This window comes from Zootoca vivipara, chromosome 8, assembly GCF_963506605.1.
Source record: "Zootoca vivipara chromosome 8, rZooViv1.1, whole genome shotgun sequence".
NCBI lineage: Eukaryota > Metazoa > Chordata > Lepidosauria > Squamata > Lacertidae > Zootoca > Zootoca vivipara.
This window is the reverse complement of record NC_083283.1, coordinates 33,381,974-33,399,016: the sequence shown is the minus strand read 5'-3', so window position 1 is coordinate 33,399,016 and position 17,043 is coordinate 33,381,974.

Genomic DNA, 17,043 nt, shown 5'->3' with positions numbered 1-17,043 from the left:
GAATGGGAAGGTTTCAGTGTGTTGGGACAGCTATGGAAAAATAGGGTGGCACTAATTAGGTCATATTTCTCGGTAGTTTGGGATATTAATGTAATCACTTGAGGTTTCACAGTTCTACTTTACATTATTTTCAATGAGTCCAAAATGATGTTATGGATAGTTACTTCTCCGCTGTTCAATTATTCCATGTCTCCTTCAAGACTATTTATCACAAAAAAACCATAGTCAATTCCCTGAAGCAAAACATGCTATGTGGCAGACTAAAATGATTCCTGTTGTATCGCCTTCCTACTTTAAAATATAACACATGATTTTATCCTGAACAGATCAAAAAGATGAAGAAGATGATATCTTTTCAAAATTATATTTTGCTGAGTGCTAGAATGAGGAAGTTGTTATTGGAAGGTAGGTCTGATTTCAGGCTAGATTCAAAGTATTTATAACTAGGATAAGCCAATCCAGAGGCTTCATACTGCCTGCCAATCCTAGGGGGTCAATATTACAAATGTATAGCCCTTACTGCTTAGTACGTCCTTGTTTTCTGTCTTTTTGCATACCTTGCTAGTGGGGTCAAAGGTCTATTTCAGGCACCCCCAAACTGCGGCCCTCCAGATGTTTTGGCCTACAACTCCCATGATCCCTATCCAACAGGACCAGTGGTCAGGGAAGATGGGGATTGTAGTCCAAAACATCTGGAGGGCCAAAGTTTGGGGGTGCCTGGTCTATTTCCTGATTTTATTAGTTCCTCCTCCTGAGTTTTTGACATCCTGTACCCCACGTAAAGTTTAAAATAAATAGCTTACATATTTTATAAGAACTAGTTATAAACAGTATATATACTGTATTATTAATTAAGGGCTCAATTTCGGTTAATTAAAAGTGTTTAATCAATTAATCTAATATTTAGATTTCACTTAAAATAAGGATTGCAAATTAATTACAGTGGTACCTCGGTTTAAGAACAGTCCTGTTTACAAACGATTCGGTTTGCGAAATCCGCAAAACCAGAAATAGTATCCCGGTTTGCGAACTTTACCTCGGTCTAAGAACGGAATCCGAACGGTGGAAGGGCACCGGCGGCAGGAGCCCTCATTATGGAAAGTGCACCTCAGTTTCAGAACGGTTTTGGTTTAAGAATGGACTTCCAGAATGGATTAAGAATGGATTAAGTACGGTACCACTGTACTGTAATTAGTTTCTAACCAATTTATCAATTACAGTGGTAACTTGCTTATCAAACTTAATCTGTTCCAGGAGTCCATTCAAAAACCAAAGCACGGCTTCTGATTGACTGCAGGAGCTTCTTGCAGCCAACCGGAAGCCGCGTCGGACACTGGACTTCCAAAAAACATTAGCAAACCAGAACACTCACTTCTGGGTTTGTGGCGTTTGGGAGCCAAGCCGTTTGACAACCAAGGTACCACTGTAAACATTTTGGCTATAACATTGACTACAAATGTTCATGGGGGAAAGACATTTGAGTGTGATGTAAAGTTTGTTACTTTATGACTCTATTTAACAGCAGCAAACCTGAAACCTTAGTTTCATCCTTGGAAATGGTTAACAGTAAGTAATTATATTGTGCAATTTAGTACTGAAATCTTTCTTTTTTTAATTAATCATCATCCATCACATCTGCACATCCTGAAAATAGGCTTTAAAAATATTAAATGATAATATGTATTCAACATATAATCCATTGTAAATCTTGTTAATGGGTACATGTGCTTTCCTCAAAAGAGCACTCACTTGGACTCTTCAAAAAGATAATGAGTGCCTAATTTGAAATTTCCTTAGCATCTCATCTAAAGTACAAAAACAACAAATACAAAGGAAACATTGACTGACACCTGGAGAAACATCAAGAAAGGGGAATAATTGTGAGACACGTCTGCTGTCGATAAAAGATTCTTTTGTGCCTGCCAGAGACAAATAATCTCTTTCATAGGAAATATGGAAGCAATTAGATTCCTAAAAATAAATATTCATGTCAAATTATTTGCAGTTTTTCAGTAGTGAGTAGCAAAATAAGGGTACACACAGCCCTGCTTCTCTTCTGACCCCTTTTCTTTCCCCATGGCAGTGGAGGAGGTGATGGAGCAGGGGAGGCAGAGGCAGATTTTATTTTTTTCAAATAATTTTTGCCTCAAGCAACAAAATGTCTTCGGCTGGTTCTGGAAACTAAGGATGACTGGAACTTGTCAGTGCCTGGATGGAAACCCTGTGTACCCCAACTTGAGTTCCCTGAGTTCCTTGGAAGAAAACCAGCATATAAAGGAAAGGAAATAAAGAGTTGTCTATACGCAGTTGTCAATTAATTGAATCAGTGGTGTGGTTTCAGGTGCATCTGTCACAAATGTGAGTTCCTCTTGTGTCTTTAGACACCAGAACTGGCTCCAGGTTTTGGAGGGCTCTTGGGCAAGACACCCCAAACATCTCCACCCCTCAGTAAAGCCCACTTCCTCACTGCCATTATCACTAGCAACTCCTCCTCCTCCCCATCATTACAACCAATGCCAGGCAGAGAACCAATGAACAAGCAGGCGGTGGCATCTCCTGTTGCTCCTTCTCAACAGTACTGTTTGAGCCAGAGCAAGAGATGGATGAACAAGCAAGCAGGTGGTTAGGATGAAGGGAGAGCAGGTTCAGGGGCCTTTTGTTAGCTCTGCCTGGGTGCCTGGCTGATACCTGAAAGTGCTGACCCTTTATGCCAGCAATTAATAAAATGTGGGTTAAAATAAGAACTCTTGAATTCTTTTGAAAGTTACCGATGATGGGGCCATTTCTACTTCACCCCTGAGCATAAATGCAGGGTAGTAGTTTATAAACCCCCAACTCCAGCAAGGTACAGTACTTTATTTCTACAGGTTTTGAGTGAAGGGGCAAAAGGACACGTGCAAAGAAGGTACTGCCTTTCTGCCAAAAGGCAACATTTGATAAGTAAGCTGCGTATAAAGCATGGGAAGGGTTATGAGGTGGGAGCTTTTACTTAAGTACAGGACATGACAAATGCATTGTAGTGCTTTGCTTTGAAAAGTCAAACTACGAATAAATTAATAAGGAAAGGGAAGCCCTGATCATTGTCTAATGTATTGAAATAGGTGTGTCTGCCTGCTGCTCAACTCAAAATAATGTCAGTACAGTGTGGCAGGTTACCGAAATGAATCACTGCCCTGCTCTCAAAGCCCTGTCAAGGAGAAAGAAATGATAACGAGCCCCAAGTCTGCTTACCAGGAAATCTCATTATACTAAGGTAGAGTTCAGATGTCAGAACAGCAAAGCAGAGAGTATCAGGGGAGAAGGAGAATGTGCACATTTTATTCTACTGTACTGCACAAATAAGTACCCTGATTCAATTCCATCCACAAATGTCTCAGCCTAAATAGCTTCATGCACTGCTTCAAAGATACAAACACATTTCATTAAGTGTATTGGGAACAAATCAGGATGTGCATTTTACAAACAACGTAATAATCAATGAGCACAATTCCTATCGCTTCAATCCAGAGGAGGATTGTTCTGTATAATCTTGTTTCTGCTCACGCAAAGTATGTTCTTACAGTTGCCCAAGTTATTTACACTATTCAGTCCCTAATCAACATACCACAATCACAAGAATCAGGTTTTTACAGCCCATCTGTTTATGCCCCTGCAGGTTTTACATCCCATAGTGCCTGGTTTAGTACCTCCTTCATACACGTGGGTGCAGGGAAGGTTTAGAGAAGTCCTTGGGCAAGATATCCTAGTGGAATAACACCAATTATAATGCATGTATATGCACTCCCTGCAAGCATCTGGGTGGGAGATGTATGTCTAGACTCTCTTGTGTAGGTAAGTATCCACTTGAAAATAAATAACCAAGTATTTGGAATGTGTTTTCACACAGCTCTATGGCATTTCCCCACCCATTAAGTTAACAATGGTTTTTTCCTGGCTGGTGCATGTTATACTGAATTAAAAAAGCAAAACAAACCCCCAACAACTTCCCTTTAGGTTACTGAGATTGCATCGTATATTTAGTGAATGAATGTTCTTGGAAGAGGAAAAACATCACTTTCATGAACTTGACCAAGTCTAATATGACTGGCATTTCCCCAACAGCATTCTTTTAGTTACTATGGTTACCTCCTTAGTACTTTATCTTGCGTCTGTATACTAATCTGCAAGTTTCCGTTTACTGGAACATTTGGAAAACAACAACTATATCCTCCCAAGGTGCCGTCTGATATTTTAGGTACTACAGTATTGTGCTTAGAACGCTTTCGAGGAAGAAGGCATTTAGATTTTATTTTGCTTTCTTGGGTTGCTCAGAATGCTTTCAACTGATTAAACCAATGTAAAAGTTATTGGTAAAATATGTTCCTAACTTTGTAAAGGCCTGCTAATAGGCATCCTTCTAAAACACTGAAGATGAAACATCTTGTTTAAATGCTACCACTAGCTTAAGTATTTAAGAGAGGCAGGGGAGAGGAAGAGAGAGACACAAGTTTCCAAAGCTATAAAACTACACAGCCTGAATTCATTAAGCTTAACCTAATGGAGATACATTAAGGCATTGCAGGGGGTTGGACTAGATGACCCTCATGGTCCCTTCCAACTCTACAATTATGTGATTCCATTATTAAAGCACATCTTTCAATTGCTTATATTTAGGATAAATCACCACCATGTGTTCAGAAACTACTCTGAGTGATTCCAAGAAATAATCCAGGGCATTTTAATGAGGAGGCTGATTTGCTATTTACAAATATTTACTATTTTTTAGATTTACATAGCAAGCTAAGACTTTGGTAGTGTGTGGAAGGTTGGAGGTACAATAAACTTCCAGTTTATGTATGTAGCATTTATCAGAGCAATCTAAGGCTCTCAAAGCTGCAGAGGCATAGCTGCCAAGTCTCCTGTTTCCCCCAGGAAACTCCAATTTTTAAAGCCGTTTCCCACTGTCATCCCGAATGGCGAAATATCCCGTAATTCCCCCAGATTTCTTCCGGTGTCACTCTGCCCATGTCTGGGCACTGGAAATCGTGCAGCGCCGGCACCGGAAGTTGCTTCTACGCATGTCTGGACATGCGTAGAAGCGACTTCCGGTGCCGGCACTGCTGATCCCGTACTTTTCTAACCGGGACTTGGCAGCTATGTGCAGAGGTGTTGGTTGGTTTAGGTGGAGATTCCTCTCTGCTGAGCTCTATGTGTAAACAGGTCTCCCATCAGGTGTGGCAGAACATGTGGATGGGTGAGAGGCTGCCTGCTAGTGTTAGCTGATGGGTGATTGGAGTGTGTCTTACTCCAGGAGCTGGAAGAAGTTTGCATGGCATTGAAACTGCTGCTATAATGGAGGTTTTTAAAATCCTTTTTAAAGCATTTGTTTCAATGCAAACTGCTTCCAGCTCCTGGAGCAAAAGGCACTCCCACCTTCTGTCAGCTGGTGGGTAGGAGAAGTGTGTGTGTTGCTCCAACAAAGGAAGAACTGAAGGCCAACTTTAAATTCCAGATTCTTGCTTGGAAGCCATGTCAGTACCTGCCCCACCCTGACAACACATAGGACATCAGGTGTGGGGTAGGTGGGCATGGTTTGCCAGGAATAGCCTGGCAGGCCAAATTGGGAGCCATGCTGAGCCAAATTTGGCCACTGGGCCAGAGATTCCCCAAATCTAATCTACACAATCCTATGGAAGGGAACAATGCCCTCTTGTACTTCTCTTCCACCAGCACACCATTTATACTGTATGCTGTTTTAATTATGTTTCTATTAGCTGCCTTGGGAACACAACTGTGTTAAAGGCATGGAATATATATTTCTATATAACCACGACACACACACACACACCATGTAGTAGTAGTATGCAGTATGAACCAGGGCTGACTTCAGATTCTAAACACAGATTCCTGCCCAATCTGCAATCATATTTATATATTGCAATTAAGTCTGATTTACAGAAGCAGCACTCTGGAATTTTGTTAATTTTTGTCATCTATTTGAAATATTTATCCCCTTAAAAAATTTTTTTCTCACTTTGGTCAAAATTCCAGCAGCTTTTGAAACACAAAGCATGCTTCCATTCTGCAAGGACACCACCATACTCTTCCTAATAAGAAACACAGTTCTTGTAACAGGTCCTGAAGAATACAAATGAGGAAACCAGCAGCAATTTCAGCTGATCTGTCAAATCTTTGGAAAATTGGACAATGGGTTCTTGGCACATTTGATAAAAAATGGCAACCAGCAAAATTCAGCAGAGTCTCGATCACAGTGCCATCTTAGCTCCCATTATAGAATTTATTATAATATTTAAATATATTTAAATAATATTATGAAATAACATAGTACGATATATCTTCACTGAAGGAAATCTACTCCAACTATCTTTTCTTTATATTGGGGAAAATATTTAGGTACTCTCCTGCCGATTTTCTATGTTTCATGCCTCCCTTTAATTCAAGCAAATTCTTTTGAGGAATTTCTTGAATTATTAATTACTTTGAGAAATCAAGATTACTGTGCTCTACTATTATCAAGCTTACTACATTTTATACTAATATTATGTAGGGACTAGGAAAGATTCCCCTCTGAAACCTGGAGAGCTTCTGCTAGTCACTATGGACAATACTCAACTTGTTGGACATAAGGCAGATTCCTATGTTCCACTAGGTAGCCTTTGACACAGCACTCTCCTGCAACCCTCATGCACTCCATCTGCAACATTATCCTGACTGCAACCAGCAACTGAGACTATGGCAAGAAAGTGAACCAACAGTGTAACCAATTTGCAGAGATGTTAAACCCAGACCTAGGCCTTTATACAGGGCTTGAGCCTGATCCTATCGTCCAGGAACTGCTTATGACAGAGACCTTTAAACTAGAATTCCTGAGCCATATACTCCCTCCAGACTGGGGCCTTCATGACTTGAATTTCTTGCTTCCTGGCTTAGGCAATGTATATGGCAGAAGCAGAAGTCAGAGGCAGGACCTCATGCAGTATTAGACTCCAGGCCAGAGGACTATCCCTTTAAGGCTCTTTACTCCAGGAACAGAGACTGGGACAAAAAAAAATTGCCTCAGTTTGAGTGCCAGACCATGTCCCAATAGGTTGGCTGTTTGGAGCTATCCAAGGTTCTGCACCTCCAATCTAACGTTATCTACCTACGGTACCTGATTGATTAACTATCCAAGATGTCTTTGGGCTTCTGCTGGAGGAACTAGATGGGGGCTCCTAGTGGAGAGAAGGCAGGTCCTTCAGGAGTGTTTGGCTCAATGATCCCTCAGACTCATGTTCAAAGTCAGGGTCCAGGTTCAGATCATTATATGCGGACTTCTACTCATGGTCAATGGAAGACCATGTTATTATTAATACTAAACCGTCTTACAGAATTGTAAAATTATCGAGATACACTAAATTTGTTGGCAGAAGTAAAAATAGCAACCCAGTTTCCAAATGTTTCAGGAATTTTTTTTAAAAAATCCATTTGGCACTGAAAGATTGCATTGTAGAATTGTCATCTTAACAAAATAGTGATGCTAAACTGACTGGCTTGATGTTTACAGACCAGAATGAAGACTGTAATTATGATACAATCTGTGTATATACACTGTACTAAAATGAAGAAATCAAATAGTCAACTCAACCAAATTCTGTATGGAGAAAATATTAGTTTTGTGAACATATATGAATGGAGGAAATGAATTAAACTAGAACAGAGTTCACTCTCATGGAATGAGCTTTCCCGCCTCTTCCTTTTCTCTGAACTCCCTGAAAATTCCTTTCCTGGAGATGCGGAACTCCTGGGAATAGCAAGAGATATGGTGCAAGGGACTGCAGAGTGGGAAGTTGGCAGAAATCATGCCTACAACACATGAATAGAGGAGCAACAAGCCAGAGTAATTCTTCCCTCATGGGCTGAACTGGATGCATACCTCTTGCATCGCCTCTCTTTAAACTTCTGTTATAAATGGTGTGGTAGAAACAAAAATTCCATGGAAATAGTCTATTTCTGTTGCAGTCACTGGGAAATAATGCACATGCAAAGCACAATAAAAACAGTTCTCTTGAGACAAATAAAGTTGGATTGAAGCTCAAACATGCTTGATCCTAATTGCTGCAATTTTGTTTTTTAGGCTCAACATTCCCCTAGAGTAAGAGGAGATGTTTCCTGCTAAAACATTCTGGTGCTGATGGCACTAAAAGGACAATGTACTGAGGTTAGGGTGTCCGAATTAATGTTACCAGTTGTGGAGGAATTCTGAACCGTAAATGTCATGCCTCAGCATGAGCTGTCGAATGGACATGCTCTATGTGCCATTCATGGCAGGTTTCATAAGTGAAATGAATGCTATAATATTATTTGTAGGTGGGTTCATGAGGCAAACATAACTACAGTAAAGTATTTCAGCTTTCAGGAAGCCTGTCCTCACAATCAGGAATTGGATGCAAATGCACTAAAGTCTTAACATGAGAGCAATCCTAATTCCAAATGCAGCATAGCCTAGAAAACAGCTGACCGAGAGACACATTAAGACAGGCATCCCCAAACTGCGGCCCTCCAGATGTTTTGGCCTACAACTCCCATGATCCCTAGCTAAGAGGACCAGTGGTCAGGGATGATGGGAATTGTAGTCCAAACCATCTGGAGGGCCAAAGTTTGGGGGTGCCTGCATTAAGAGAATTCCAGGAAAGACAGAAAATTCTGGCTAACAGGAAGCTAAGGTTAAGGTCAAAGCTGATGAGACATTAGTTGCATGGATGTTAATAAATAAAATGAATAGCAGTCATGTTTGACCCCTGAGCCACAGTGGAACGATAAAGAATGAGCCGGAAGCGTTTAACCTCCCCCACCCCCCGATCTCAATGTACTGTAAATTGTACCTGCAAACAGAGCTGGCCCAATCATGAAGTGAAATGTGACAGCCGATACAAACAGCAGATGCACAGGGGTGAGGTAGTGTCCTGAATGCTGGTGTACCGTGAGCTAAGCCCTGTTAGTGCACACAGTGAGCAGCGTAGTCTAGGCAGAAAGAGCTATTGCTAATAGTCCCAAGGGCAGTGCTAGAAAGTAGTCAGACAGTCCAATGTTCAATTACAGGCTCATGTCCAATGCAATGAGAAAAGTTCAAAGTCAAACTGTAAGGCCAAGTTCCTGTCTCTGAAGAAGTTGGAATCCTAGAGTGAGTCCCAAAATCTAAGTCCAGTGGAGCTCCAGAAACAGTCAAGTTATGGTCCGTCAACAATGAAAGTTGAGTAGACACAAAGTCTCCGCCTTGCTTTTCTTCTGATGCCTCCCAATTTTATTTGATGCACCTGAGCTTGCTCTAGCCGAGAAGCTGTGCCTGTCCCCTTAATGAAGCATATGATCATCACCTGCCCCAAACTCAATCAAGCTGAATGACCACCATGATTTCCCCCTGATCAGCTAGGAAGCTGGGGTGTACTCTCTTGCCTGGCTCAGTCTCGTCTCTTAAAGTGTACTTCCTGCTCATCATGTTTTCAGAGAAAGGGGCACCTCTGGTTCTGGTGTCTACTTCCCCTGTCTCCTGTGAACTGTCGGCTGCCCCTTTGACATCCTCTGATGTCCATTGAGCATCTCCAAAGTGCCAAACCTCCCCTTCCCCAACTCCAGCTTATCCCAGCGTATACAATCATGGCTACATCCCTCTTCCCTTTCTTCAGTGCCTGCCAGTTCATGATAGGTGGGGAATTGGTGTCCCTCGGTCTCCCACCTTGCTTCCAGGTCAGTTCTGTACGCCCCAGAGAAGCAGGAGGCTCCTGCTCCTGCCCACGCCTCTCCTCCTGCTCCCTTCCTGACCTCACTCTGTGAAAGGGCCTCTGAACACGGATGAAGAGAGCTACCCAGTACTGCTGCCGCTAATGTACAAAAAAAAAAAAGGGAAAAGGAAATAGACATGAACTGGATGGGCTAGAGCAGTGTTTCTCAACCTTGGGTCCCCAGCTGTTGTTGGCCTACAACTCCCATCATCCCTAGCTAGCAGGACAGTGGTCAGGGATGATGGGAATTGTAGTCCAACAACAGGTGGGGGACCCGAGGTTGAGAAACACTGGGCTAGAGGGAGATGGTGGCAGAGGCAGCAGGACATGGAGGGGAGGCACCAGAGGTAGGAGAGAAGGAGTAAAAGTAGGGACAACAGCACAGTCTCTTGTGCTGGTCCTGCCTCTTTAACTGTCATTTAAGCCACTAGAGGCTTCCTTCTTGGTGCTAATTTTCCATGGGGATAGTTTCAATGGGACCATGATAGGGGGAAAGGGTTGAGTCCCCCACTTCTTACATGACGCAGATCCAGTGCTGCTTCACAGGGAAGCTATTTATAATTATTGCTATTATTTACTAAATGTGTATACCACCCTTCATTCAAAGATCAAAGGGCAGTTCACAACATAAAAATACAAAACGAGAACACAAAATATATAATAAAATAAAACCAATAACCCCACCCCCACAAACACAGAATGTTAATCAGCCAAAGGCCTGGTCAACAGAGAAACTTTTCTGCCTGGTGCCTAAAGATATGTTATGAAGTTGCCGGGTTAGTCTCCCTGGTGAGAGCATTCCACAAACAGGGAGCCACTGCAGAAAAGGACCGTTCTTTTGTTGCCATCCTCTGGACCTCTCACGGAGAAAGTACATAGAGAATTTACATTAACAATTATATTTACATTAACAATGAGCATGTTCATTGTATTCACTCAATTAATGCCACATCTAGTTTAACTGCTAGACCCACTGGGTGTCCATACTGGTATATCTCCTCTGTAAAATAGCACTGATCTGCATTAAATTATTGTTCTCGGGACAAATAACACTATTATAAAGTACTTTTCATGTTAAAGTCCTGCATGAATTATTCACAGTAACTAGGGTGTGTATATTCAAGATACTGCAAGAAAAGGAAGAAATAAAAAACGTGCAGTTGATGAAAAACGAGGCTGCAGAATATAGTTTATGCACAGCCTGCTTTGTTTGGATGAATTAATTCAGTTTATTATTTTGACAGAAGGCCATAATACTCTTCTAGTGTGTAAGTAATAGATTTTTGGGGGGAAAGTCAGCTAGGAACTATATTTGATTTTGTCTATAGCTGATGGGTTCATCCCTTATGGTAAGTTTTTTTAAAGCATAGAATTTTCTAATCTGTGCTTCATTTTCCTAGCCCCGTACAAGGAAATACTATTTTATGCATCCTTGGATGCATTGCTCAGCTGAGTCCTCCATGTGCAATAAATATAAAACATGTTGATTGCTGCTGCAGATGGCCAATTATTGTTGTTGACAACAGTGTATAATCTTATCTTATTCCAAATGGCAAAACTGTATTGTCAATAATTAATTATTGCATTAAAAAATTCCTTCAGTAGCACCTTAAAGACCAACTAAGTTTTTATTTTGGTATGAGCTTTCGTATGCATGCACACTTCATCAGATACACTGAGACAGAAGTCACCAGACCCTTATGCATATTCAGAGGGTGGGGGGTGGGGGTGATGGGAATGGGTGATGGGCTGATAGGAGTGGTAAACCTGTTGATGACTGTTAACGACTGTTAATGACTGCAATTGGTCTTGTGGGGGGGGAGAGCAAGGACTGAGGTGCTAAGGAAAGCTTGATCATGTATAATGAGATAAGAATCCTATGTCTCTGTTCATTCCTGGTGGCTCCATGGTAATTATTGCATGAAAGCTTGACAATCCATAAAACTGTGCAATTTTTTTTAATTTTAATTTTAAAGAAGTTTTGCTCGCCCCAAAACATTATGAAAATGTTGTTTGTTTAGCTTTCTGGGCATGAAATGCAGCAGAGATCCTGCCAATATAAATATAAAGAACACTTTGTGGAGCCTAAAGTGGGTTATAGTCTGCTGTGATATCTGTGAATGTTTTATCTGACTTGGAAAAATTAACTATGGAAGTTAATTTCAAAAATCTGCATGGTCCTTGTGCTGCATTTGCTCTGCACGACCAGGAAGAAGGGGGGTGATTGTTCTGGACTCAATAGCATGAAGAAGCAAGCAGACACTATGGCAGCTAGAGTGTCTTCATACCTTGCTTCTTTCATATTTGAACTGCAATAGGCATGTGAGCAAACTGCTGGTTTGGCTAAAAAAAAAGCCCAAACAACTCTGGGCAATCCTCCCAAAAAAGTTCAACAACTCCCCCCATTTTCTTAATTTTGAGTCCACGGAAAAATATGGTGTGTGTGTATGTGTATTTTTCCATACCGGTATATACTTATATATATGCATGCATGCTGTAAGTCGCTTGGAGACCTTCAGATGACAAGTGATTTAATAAGTTAAATGAATGAAAATGAAATGAAAAAGGAGCAATATACCCCCTCCACCTCACAACTGGACACAGAATTTTATATGCATTTTTCTATAGTGAGTCTGGTTCCAGCAAATTACTGTTAATTCTCAGCATTCAGTAGGTGTAGATAAACATTCACTGAAAAATCAAATGGAATATGATTATTTTAGTGGTAGACCTGCAGCCCTGTGAATTAGCAATGATGTGTAAGCTCCACACTACCTGAAGAATAAATATATTTACGAAGGGAATTAGAATGTGTGTTGAGTATTTAATTCCATGAATCTTTTTGGAGTTTAATTTCACACCACAGATTTCCCGATGACGTGTGTGTGTGTGTGGCAAACAGCTCAAGTTCTGGACAGTGAAGATATAGTGGAATGCCTGCTAAGTAAACTCTGTGGAGTTCAAGTAGGCTTGCTCACAGGAAAGTTTCTGCAGAATAGCAGTTCTCTTAGGATGATAACAGATGAGATGCATTATTGGATCACCAGACATTTTGATTTGAGCTCAAAAGCAGTCATAGGAGCCCTCAAATAGATTGGGGCACTTGGAAGTGTACATTAATGTCCCTCAGTTCTATTTCCCCAAGAAAAAATCACCTTCCCAGAACTGCTATTAGTTCTATGAGGTGGGGCATGGTTAATTAAGAGACAATACACACGGACCTGTCCTTTCCCCCAGCAGGACTAATAGCAGTTTGGGGTGGGGTGGGGGAATCTCCTGTAACTTGTCTATTTCAGTTCTGAGTCATAGTAGAACGATAGTCCTTCAGCCAAACTGAATGGAGCTCATCGGGAGCTACAGGGCAGAAAACCATCCATTTAACTGAGATTATTATTGGAGTACAATCTTTTATCAACTTAGCATCTAGTTTATAAACCTTGAAACCCATTTCCTTGAAGCATCTTGTATTCTTGCAAGATCCTGCTCCCACCATCCCGTGTTTTAATGTTTCTGCACGACAACCCACTATGTGTGTGAAGCAGCCAATTCAGTCTCCGGACCCTTCACTACATCCCCATTTTACAAATTCCCAGTGCTGCCCATTGTTCATTCATTTCTCTTGAATTACCAGGATGAGGATAGGGAACTCCCTGCCACCCATATGCTGAATATATGAACTATCAGGTTTGTCCAGACCAGGCATCCCCAAACTTCGGCCCTCCAGATGTTTTGGACTACAATTCCCATCATCCCTGACCACTGGTCCTGTTAGCTAGGGCTCATGGGGGTTGTAGGCCAAAACATCTGGAGGGCCGCAGTTTGGGGATGCCTGGTCCAGACTTTGTCACAGAATCTTACCAAGTAGCATTTTTATTCTCAATTACTATGTACTGAATGAGCTTTTATTTTCTAGATTGCATGAAACAACACAGGAACAACAGCCTTTATCATTCATGTGTTGAGCAGGAGTTCCCTCGGAAATCACAAGACAGATGACCACTGTTCTGGTAAGGATGTAGAGACACGAAAGTCAAACTGTTTTGAATAAAACTGGGTCAGTGTTAGCCACATACTTAATATAAAATTGAATGTTTTGTTTTTAAAATCTGATGCTTTCCCCAAAGGAAGGATATAATGTTGCCTTACTTTCATGTCTCCCCACTTTTGTGGGTGGGGTGCTGTGAAACAGGCAGCCATTAAATAGAGCACAGTCTTGTATTCATGCATTTTGCTTGCACTGAGGTCTCAACATACCGACAATAAGGGAAACAGGTGTATCAAAGGTATGCTATCTTTTGCCAGTTCTTTGTAGAACTAAATAAAGCTTGCCTTTCTTCCAAGCCCTGCTATCTTATATTAAATAAATTATTTAAGTTTATCTGAATATAAGATGGAAAAATCTAGTGTGTTCAATTATTTCTGTAGATTTCTGTAAAAAGCGTTTTACAGTATGATCTTATACTTGTCTACTCAGAAGCAAGTCCCATTGAATTCACATAAATGTGCATAGGACTGCAACCTTAACCAAGCAAATCACATAAAAGGTAAAATAAATCACAGGATTTTTATTTTTCAATGCATCTTTTTTATGTGATGCATTCACAATTTGGAGTAAATTGAACTTTTAAAATATTGTTGTACATTATGCATGTAGTTATATTATTAAAAATATGGAAAACGCTGACATTGTATGCTTCAACAAAGCTTACAAAGTATGTATAATTGTGTATTATTTTAGCATGGCTGGAGATGATAACCTTTATAATTTTTATCCTAGCTTATGCTAATCTTATTTATAAATATTTCATTCCCTTTCAAAACTGTTTGCCTGTACATTAAGAAAAAAGTCAAATAAAGGCAGTAAAATGAAAGAAGCCCATTTTAAGTCCAGAGATGGCGACAAAGAATTTGAAAGGTTTATGCAAATATTTTGCCTACAGCTAAAGTAATTCTAATGTAAAATGTTAAAAATATATTACAGGAATAAGAGTGATATCAAGAAAAGTGCACTTTCCATCTGAAAATTAAAAAAAATGGTAATATATACAAAGCTCTTACTCTTACTATAAGACAAAATTAATCCAGCCTCAGTATACATAATGTAGGGATCATAAGTAATAGACAAATAGCAGTGATTGGAATTAATGCCTCAATGTATTATTATTTACTATTAAAATGTCTAAGTCACTTTTTTGCCAAGGAAATTCAAAGCGATTTACAATATATAAACACACACACAGAGAGACACAGCATAACAGAAAACAAAGAAAAATCTAAAAGGCAATCCATATAATTAAAAGCTACATAATGTTTTTGCCTGTTGCCTAAAAATATGTAATGAAGGTGCCAAGCGAGCCTTCCTGTGGAGAGCATTCCACAAGCAGGCAACCACTACTGAAAAGGTCTGTTGTGTTGCCATCCTCTGGACATCTCATGGGGAACATGAAGAACCATGATCATATAGAATTTTAAAATTACTTACTATTTTATAAACCTGGAAGGTTTTGCAGCACATAGAGGGGTGTAAAACCTGTGGGTGTAACTCACAAAGTAAGAGGTCGGGATCTAGGGATAATTCTTATGGGATACTCCTGCTGAAGGAAAAGGAGGCAGCTATTTCCACCAATCCTTCATTCACCTACAGTTGTATTTGCATCCCAAAAAGATGTTCTGGAGGATTGGGGGACCCACCAGGACAGCATGGGAAGTGGCCCTGGGGGCTGGTGCAGCAATAAAACTCTGAGTACATTTTCAAAGCTAAGCAGGGTCCAGTATGGTTTCAGATTGGATTGGAGGGGGGAACCACAGGTTGAGACTCCTGCATTGCAGAGGGTTAGACCTGACGGCCCTTGGGGTCCCTTCCAACTCTAGAGTATGATTCTATGAAAAGGGGAAAATCAATTGCCTCCCCTACTTCCTCCAGCACAAGCCTCCATTGAATCTGCCCCTTCAATAATGGAGCAAACCTTTCTCTTCATAGAACGGCAAATCTTAATCAAACAATTGTTGACAGTAAATCCTATTAATATCAGTGAGAGTTAATCATTTACTTGTGCCAGACTGTATTCATAGATAACTTTGGTGAAAACATAAATATTTTGATAAATATATTTTGGTCATTCCTTTTTTTTTTTTTACAACAAGGCTAAAAGTTTATTTCACATTATTTCCAAGCATCAATTTTCCTTCTCATCTTCAGTTTTATTCTGTGTATTGAGTCTCTGGCATAAAATGTATAATGGAAGAATAACTGAGATGAAGAGTAAACAAAATTCAACCAACCATTCAAGTTAAACCAAACAAGTTAAACCCAAACATACAGTTACAGATGTTGCTATTAACAGTTACGTATCCCTTGCAGGGCAAAGCTAACATTCTCAAAGGACAGAATTTATCTTGGTCAGGCTACAAAATCAGTTACAATAAATCTGAAATGCATCTGTAATACAAAGCCCCATTTTGGTTTTAATGTTAAACAATAGCTTAGTTTTACATGAATGAGCAGTATCAAGCCTCAGGCTTGTGTTCTTCTCCCTCTCTTTTTGTCTTTAGTAACCCTGATGAGGAGACCACAAACTATCAGTTCCTATTTTAAATTAAGCAGAGTTTGTCATTATGGACTGGGGTAGAAGAATGTGGGTAATTTAAAATATGGTTTGTTGAAACAAGTTGGAAGTAATGGTTTATGATACTGACTTGCTAACACAAGTAAAGGTAAAGGGTAAAGGGACCCCTGACCATTAGGTCCAGTCGTGACCGACTCTGGGGTTGCGCGCTCATCTCGCATTATTGGCCGAGGGAGCCGGCGTATAGCTTCCAGGTCATGTGGCCAGCATGACAAAGCCACTTCTGGCAAACCAGAGCAGCACACGGAAATGCCGTTTACCTTCCCACTGTAGCGGTACCTATTTATCTACTTGCATTTTGACGTGCTTTCGAACTGCTAGGTTGGCAGGAGCTGGGACCAAGCAACGGGAGCTCACCCCGTCACAGGGATTCGAACCGCTGACCTTCTGATCAGCAAGCCCTAGGCTCAGTGGTTTAACCACAGCGCCAGTTTAAACCAAGGGTAGCCAAAATAACCCTCCAGTTGTTGTTGAAGTACAGTTATAAAGGTTATCATCTATCTGTGGCTGATGGGAGCTGGAATTCAACACACCTGGAGAGCATCATATTGGCCACCTCTGGTTTAAACTAACCACAGTTCTTCCAGTTCAGACATCAGAGGGGACTTTAGGTACTTTAAAATTAAAGGCAGTGCTTCCAGTGCACCAAAGGAAGTGAA